Below are 7,251 nucleotides of genomic sequence, written 5' to 3' on the forward strand. Positions count from 1 at the left end.
GTTGAAAGTGACCGGCCTGGGTGATGGTGTCAGGAGGTGGGGCTCTGGGAGGTGGTGAGGTCATGACGTGGGATTCGAGCGCCCTGGCCACTCTCGCCTCATGGGGACATGGCCGGAAGACACGGCCGTGAGCCCGGATGCCCTCGCGGGACTCGGAACGTGCTGGACCCCGCACCGCGGCCCGGCCTCCCGAAGGCCACCTGACCTTCCCCCAGTGGCCTCGGCTGGGCCGTCCCCTGCCTGGCCCCTGTCAGGCTCGTTCTTGTGAATACAGCCCGGTGCCGAGGCACCACTGAAGCGTCCTCGTGCTTGGCTCTGGGGCACTTCTGGTTCCAACCGTCGTCATTTCTACTTTGACTTAATCTCTTAATCCGTGAGTTACCTGGGAGCACCTGTCAGCCCGCCGAGCTCCTCCTGCTCTCCCGCCATCCTGAGCGCACAGGCCTGTGGTCCCGGGTCTTAGAAACCCAGGCGCCTTTTGTGCCCCCTACGCGGTCAGCTTTGCTCCAGAGCCAAGTGACTGGACACGTGACAGTGTGGTCACCTCGGGGTCAGCCGCCCCTCCGGGATGCGGCCTGTTCAAATCTGCACACGGCAGGCTGCTTTGTCCGTCCTTCCTATGTCTCAGCGCTAGGTTCTTCGGCCCTTTTATTCTTGATTATTATGTATTTTGGCTGGATTGTTAGTTAGCATTGCTATACCTATTCGCGTTTTTTCCGTAAGTTTTCTTTTTCTGAGAAATCTTGCTCTTCCCCTGTTGGGAGCACAGACAGACCATCCAACCCCGGGCCATTTCTTCATGGGCTCCGTTTGGTTTCATCGTGTCTGCCGTGAGCAGAGAGCCCACGCGTCTGACTCCAGGGGATGGCTTGTCTTTTAGTTACTGAACGTAGGCCATTTATTGTGACGATTTGATGTATTTAAACAGACTTCATCCCGCAACCATTTTTTTTTTTTTATATTTTAATGTTTATTTATTTTTGAGAAAGAGAGCCCAAGCAGGGGAGGGGCAGAGAGAGAGGGAGACACAGAATCCGAAGCGGGATCCAGGCTCCGAGCTGTCAGCACAGAGCCCGACGCGGGGCTCGAACCCACAGACCGCAAGATCATGACCTGAACCGAGTCAAACACTGAACCGACTGAGCCCCCAGACGCCCCTCATCCTGCAACCTCTACTTTGTTCTCTTTGTGCATTTGGAAATTATAAATTAAATTTCTGGGGCACCTGGCTGGCTCGGTGGGTAGAGCGTGCAACTCTTGATCTCAGGGTCGTGAGTTTGAGCCCTATGCTGGGCATGGAAATTACTGAAAAATAATAATGGTAAGGGCTCCTGGATGGCCCAGTTGGTTAAGCATCTGACTTCGGCTCAGGTCATGATCTCGCTATTCGTGGGTTCAAGCCCCGCGTCGGGCTCTGGGCTGACAGCTCGGAGCCTGGAGCCTGCTTCGGATTGTGTCTCCCTCTCTCTCTGCCCCTCCCCTGCTCGTCCTCTATTTCTGTCTGTCTCAAAAATAAATAAACATTAAAAATTTTTTAATTAAAAAAATAATAGAAATTAAATTTCTGTTGAGTACCCTTAAATTTTTTTAAATGCGTACTTTAACACTCACAGTTCTTTTTCCAAGTTTGTAGTTACGCAGTAGGCGGGCCCTGTGGCCAGGATGTAACCTTCCTCCCTGCCCCTTCCATCCTGATACACTTCTAGAGTTTCAGTCTTGTTTTGTTTTGGAAACAAAAATTAATAGGCTTGTTTTTACAGCGACTGGATAAATTTAGTGATGTTTTCTGAATTTCTCGGCTCAACGGATTTCTTGTCATAAATAACATTCGCTGATGTTTTGGCAAGCATCTCTGAGTGGTCAACCTGCGTGGCCTCCGCACATCCGAGCCTCTGTTCTGTCGTCACTCTTCAAAGACGAGCTGCCCGGGCCCAAGCCAGCCCTCTGTATCTCTGCCTCCGGCACCTTTGACGTTCACGTCTTCCCAGTACGTGAGCCTTTTTGCTCCGATGCTGTGGAGGCTGTCTTTGACCTGGACACGGCAGTGCATCTCCACGACGGGAACAGCCAGCAGACGGGGGGCCTTGCTCAGATGAGCAGCTCCGGTCCCCGTGTCCTCTCGGTTGCCTGAGCGCCGTCCACACGCAGACGCCCCTCTGCAGCCATCAACGTACACTGGGGCGCCCGGCCCCGCCCCGCTGACCCCACTTCTGTGCGGACGGCATCCGGGCCGGCCCCCCCGCACCCCAGGTGACCTGCCCGGAGCTCAGCAGAGGCCTCGGTCTCTGGGCACGTGAGTGTGGTTTCATCTTGTCGGAGCGCTAGTGCAGCAGGCTCTCTAGAGAGTTCTGAATCTTGCTTTTCTCAACAGACACAGACCTTGGACCACCGTGACTTCATCCCAGGGAGGCATGAAACCACCCGCCAGGGCAAGGCCAAGGGCAGGATGGCCCCCACCAGGCCCTGTGCTCAGGTGAAGACCGCCGGCGGGCCATCCACCCACATGGACACCATCACTCCAAAGGTGCGAGCGTCATCGGAGACTCGGGCAGGCACCTCCCAAAGCCCCCAACCCTGCGTCTGCGGAAGCCCCTTCCCGTACCTGCCTGGAGCTGTGGCCTGTCTGCCAGATGCAGTTACTTGTTAAACCTCGGATTCACTGGGTACAGGTACGGGCCTGCCCCACGGAGCCTCACTCGGGGGGACGAGGTGCTGGGCCTTGGCTGGCCACATGCCTCCTTGGCTGGGGAGGGCAAGAGCCCCGCAGTGGGGCAGCAGTGGCGCCCCAAAATGGAAGCTGGGGCCTCTCTAACCAAGGAAGGTGCCGGGAATAAGCCAGGTGCCCAGGTCGGGTCGGCCCCTGAGGGCCTGAGGCAGGGACAGGACCAGAGCAGGGTCCAGAGACGTCAGAGGACTTGAGAGAGCAGCTGACTGACGGGAGGTGCGTGCCAGCTCGGGGATGCCGAGTATAGGAGGTGCAGGAGGAAGAGTCTGGAACGTTCTGGGGTTTCCAGCTGAGCAGCCTGAATGGAGAGTACAGGAGGGGGAACTGGGGGGCTGGAGAGAGGGCAAGGTGGGGCTCAGGCCGGAACACGCTAAGCATGAGCTGGCAGAGGGCGCTGGGCAAGCCTGGATGTCCACCAGAGACTTCTGGGCGAGAGCAGGCGAGGGTCGGAGGCTCCCGTACAGGTGCAAGCAGGCCCCCGACATCCGGGGGAGAGCCGGGAGGGTCAGGACCAAGGGGAATGGCTGAAGCGTGCCGATTCTCCCTAAAGAGGCAAGGAGGCCATCCACGGGGGACTGTGTGGTGTGGCCCAGCCTCTCACCCAGCAGCCTGCAGTCCTGGATGGGGTGGGGGTGGGGGCCTTCTGTGCCTCACACCGGCTCTGTACCGACCTGCCCCTTCTGCCCCGAGTCCGTCTGTGGGAGAAGGTCGGATGGGAAGGCTCTAATGCCCTGCATCTGTCTCGTGGGCCCTGTCCCTGGAGGCCCCCCAGACCCTGCCCCTAGGCAGAGTGCCACCACCGGCGGCCCCAGAATGAAGGGCAGCGTTGCCAGACCACACCGATCCTGTTACAGCCACGGATTTCATCTGAATGATCGTTAGTGTGATTTATAGTTATTTGGATTCTCTGCTCGCGGATTTGTCGCCAGTCCACTTGATATTGATGAGAGGCAATGGAGCCAACAGTAGCTGAGCTGAGCGGGGTGGGGTTGGAGGGGGCCGTGCTGGCTGGGCTCAGGGACCCCTGTCTGAAGCCCCCACCCCTGCATGGCTCTCCACCCCCCCCCCCAATCCTCCCCCACCCAGACTGAGAAGGTGCCAGGGTGCACGCGGCTTTGCTGGCCGTGTCTCTGGGCCTCGTGGACAGAAGGGTAAGGCACGTGAGGGACAGGTGTGCGGCCTGCAGCCCCTCAGGTGGCCCTCTGGCCTCCCCTCCCCCCAGCCTGGAAAGGACCAGCCACTAGTGGCCTCATGTGCCTGGGTGTGTGGGACTAAGCAGGACTCAAGGACCCTGCAAACCCACCCATGTGGTGACAGCCGCGAAACAGAGCACGGAGGCCACTCTGAAGAAGGGGAGCTTATCCCGAGGTTCCACGAGACCCCGAGTGGGCGTGTGCCTCCTGGTCCCTCTGCGCCCTGCTCCATGCCCTGTGCCAAAGTCAGGTGTTACTGCCAGCGCCCACGGGCACAGACCGCCAGCCAGGCCCGCTGGGAGCACAGACACTGGTGAAGGAGGCCCAGCCTGGTGCGCGTGCCCTGAGGGATGTGTCACACCGCCCTGGCCCCCCGACACCGTCTCACCACACGCCTCGGTCCTGCCCTCCCCCTTCCTGCCTTCCACACCTTCCCGCCCACATCATCCCCTCCCCTGGGTCCTCAGCACCCTGAGCCTGAACGAGCAGGATGGGGGGCCCGCACACCTGCCCTAGGGCCTTGGGGTACATGGGCCCCCCGGCCTGTCTTGGTGAGAGTTTTTACTAGAGTGAGTTTTCCATCAAAACTGGCCTGGGGACAGCTCACAGATTCCTCTAAAATCTGACCATCTGTGCCCGGTGACCTCTGTTCTCTGGCTTGGCCCCCACTTAGCCCTGAGTGTGTGCCCGCATCACCATGGCCAGGCTGTTCCCCTAACCTCGGGTTCTTGAGCATTCCTGGGCTGACCTCGGGGCTCTAGCGGGGCGGCCTGACTCAGCCGACAACAGTGCCCGTGGCAGAGGCCGTTTGTCTGGAGTCCGTGCTGGCTGGGCTGCCCCAGCACTTTGCGGGGAGGAGTCCAGGCTGCCCGTAGGGCCAGCACCAGGGCCACACAAACCTCGGACAGGCTACGCGTGGTCCGGCCGTGGTGGGCGAGGGGTCTGGGCCGGACGTGGGCAGGAATCTGTGCAGGTCCCAAAGGCAGCATTCCCTCTGTTCCTCCTGGGACAGCAAGAAGGCTGAGGAGTCCATGCTGGGGTCCCTTCGCCCTGGGAAGGGGCAGTTGTGTCCAGGGTGGGGGCGAAGACACATCACCCCGCCCACCTGGCCCCTGAGCACAGAGCGGGGTGACCTCTGGGCCAGAAGTGGGAGGTCCAGCCCACTGTCCGCGCCACCCCTCCCAGGGCTTCCCTAGAGCCACACTGCCCCCTGCTGGTGCCAGCAGACATGGCAGGAGCCGTGAGGACACCAAGCCTCCCTAGCCACCGAATCCCTGGGACTGATTATCCCCTAAAGAACACAGGATACCACATCCAGTGAACCTGGGGCCACGGCGTGGCTGGAATCTCCATCACTGTATCAGAGGTGCAGGCACGTGGCCACTGGGCAGGACAGCCACTGGGGCTGGGGACATGGAGGTCAGGGACAGCCCTGGAGGGAGGCCAAGACCAGAGCCTCTGGGTCACCTGCAGCCCAACCCCCTGTAAGCAGCACCCAGGTCAGGCTGTGAGTGCCTGGCTGCCAAGCCCTCGGGGCCCATCAGCCCAGGACCCCACTGCCTCATCCAGGCCACCAGGGTTAGTCAGGGCCTCGGGACACGCCCCCCCCCCCCACACTCTGCACCCATCATCCACTGAGGAACCCCTTATGCTGCTGCCCCTCCCCCCCATTAGGATTTGTTAGTGCTTTCTGACCCCTCTGGGAGGCAGCCCCAGCAGGACTGTCCTCAGCACTCAAGCCCAAGAGCCCAGACCCGGGAACCATGGAAGAAAGGAAAGGCAGTGGGCGTGCCCCCACCTAGCCTCTCTCCTTGCCTCCAGACCAGGCTCCCAGAGGTTGGCTGGGCTCCTGGCCAGGCTCCACCTGTATTGGTCTGTCACCTTGGCCTCCTCGGGACTTCTGCTCTTGCCTCTAAAGTGAGGGGCCCAGAGACAGGGGCCACCTGGTGCCTGGGCCTCGGGGACCACCATTCGGGCTTTACTGTCCTTATAGGTGGCTAACGTCCACAAGGAAACTGCCCCTGCCCAGGCCGACACCTGGGGTCAGGTCACCTCCCTCTCTCAGCACCTCCGGACCCCGGCGATCCTCCGCTCCCCTCCCCTCTGTGTCCACCCCCGGTCCCCGCCCCCATCGTCCACCCAGCAGCCTGAACCCCGCCCACTCGTGTGCCCTGCCCACCGGCCACCCCGAGGCCACGCCCCCCCCCCCCCCCCCCCCCGTCTGAGCCGCCCTTGCTCCTTGCAGGGGTTGGGGGTGGGGTGTGGGCTCCGGTGCCGCCTCGGGCGGCAGGTTAGTGTCTGGGGAGGGGGTGACCCCGGGGGAGGGGGTGACCCCGAGGGAGGCGGCAGAGCTGCAGGCCTGGAGAGTCCAGGGGGTCGGATGCCCCGAGTCCTCGGGAAAACGATAGGTCTCTTCTGGAGGGGCGGTCCCGCTTTAGAAGGAGAGGGAACTGGTCCTGCGGCTGGGGTGGCCCAGCCCTGGACAAGGCCCCCCATGCTCGTGCTTGGGCACAAGGGGAAACTGAGGGTGGCGGGGAGAACGACCTCCCCAAGGCCCTGCACTTGGACCCCCATGGGGAGGATTGCTTAGCAACCCGGGACCACACCCGGTCGCAGCGGCCTTTCCCTGCGCTTGGGGCTAACCCATGACCGGACCCAGCTCACCCTCCCCTTGGAGAACCCCTACCCCCAGAGGTTGTTGGTGGGGGACAAATGGCCAAGAGCAAGGTGCCAGAAGGATGGGCAAATAAGCAGAGAGGAGGGGGTCTTACAAGGCTTCTTCCCCTCACCCCCGTTAGAGTGCCTGAGGTTAACCAGGGGACTCAGGCTCAGCCACCCATCCCCTTCTACCTCACCCCTGCACTAGCACCAGAAGGCAGGAGCCCCAGGCATTCCGAAGGCTGTCCCGCCCCTGTTCGGGGTCCCTAATCTCAAGAGGCAGCATGGTGGTGATGCATCCACACGACTCCTGAAACAGAATGCTACGGGCACCAGTGACAGTCACAACAAAGTTTACTGCAACGAGAGGCAAGGCAAACCGACCGATCGGGACCGACACTCTTGACCAGAGTGAGGTCTCCCGGGGTACAGAGTTTTTATAGCCCACCACATCGTCTTATTATCACCTGGGAACAGAACAAAGGGATAGTTCCCAGGTGGAAACAGTTCAAACAGGCCCTTGCCCCAATCCGATCAGGCGCTAATCCATCCCTTGATTGATAGGCTAAGGCTGTTATCTCCTAACCTACAGTGTTAAAACAAAGCTGTTATTTCTTAAGGCTACAGGTTAGCCCTACCCTTACAGTGGCCCTTAGAAGCTGCTCCCCAGGCCCA

This window comes from Prionailurus viverrinus, unplaced genomic scaffold (assembly GCF_022837055.1).
Source record: "Prionailurus viverrinus isolate Anna unplaced genomic scaffold, UM_Priviv_1.0 scaffold_38, whole genome shotgun sequence".
In the NCBI taxonomy this organism is placed as follows: domain Eukaryota; kingdom Metazoa; phylum Chordata; class Mammalia; order Carnivora; family Felidae; genus Prionailurus; species Prionailurus viverrinus.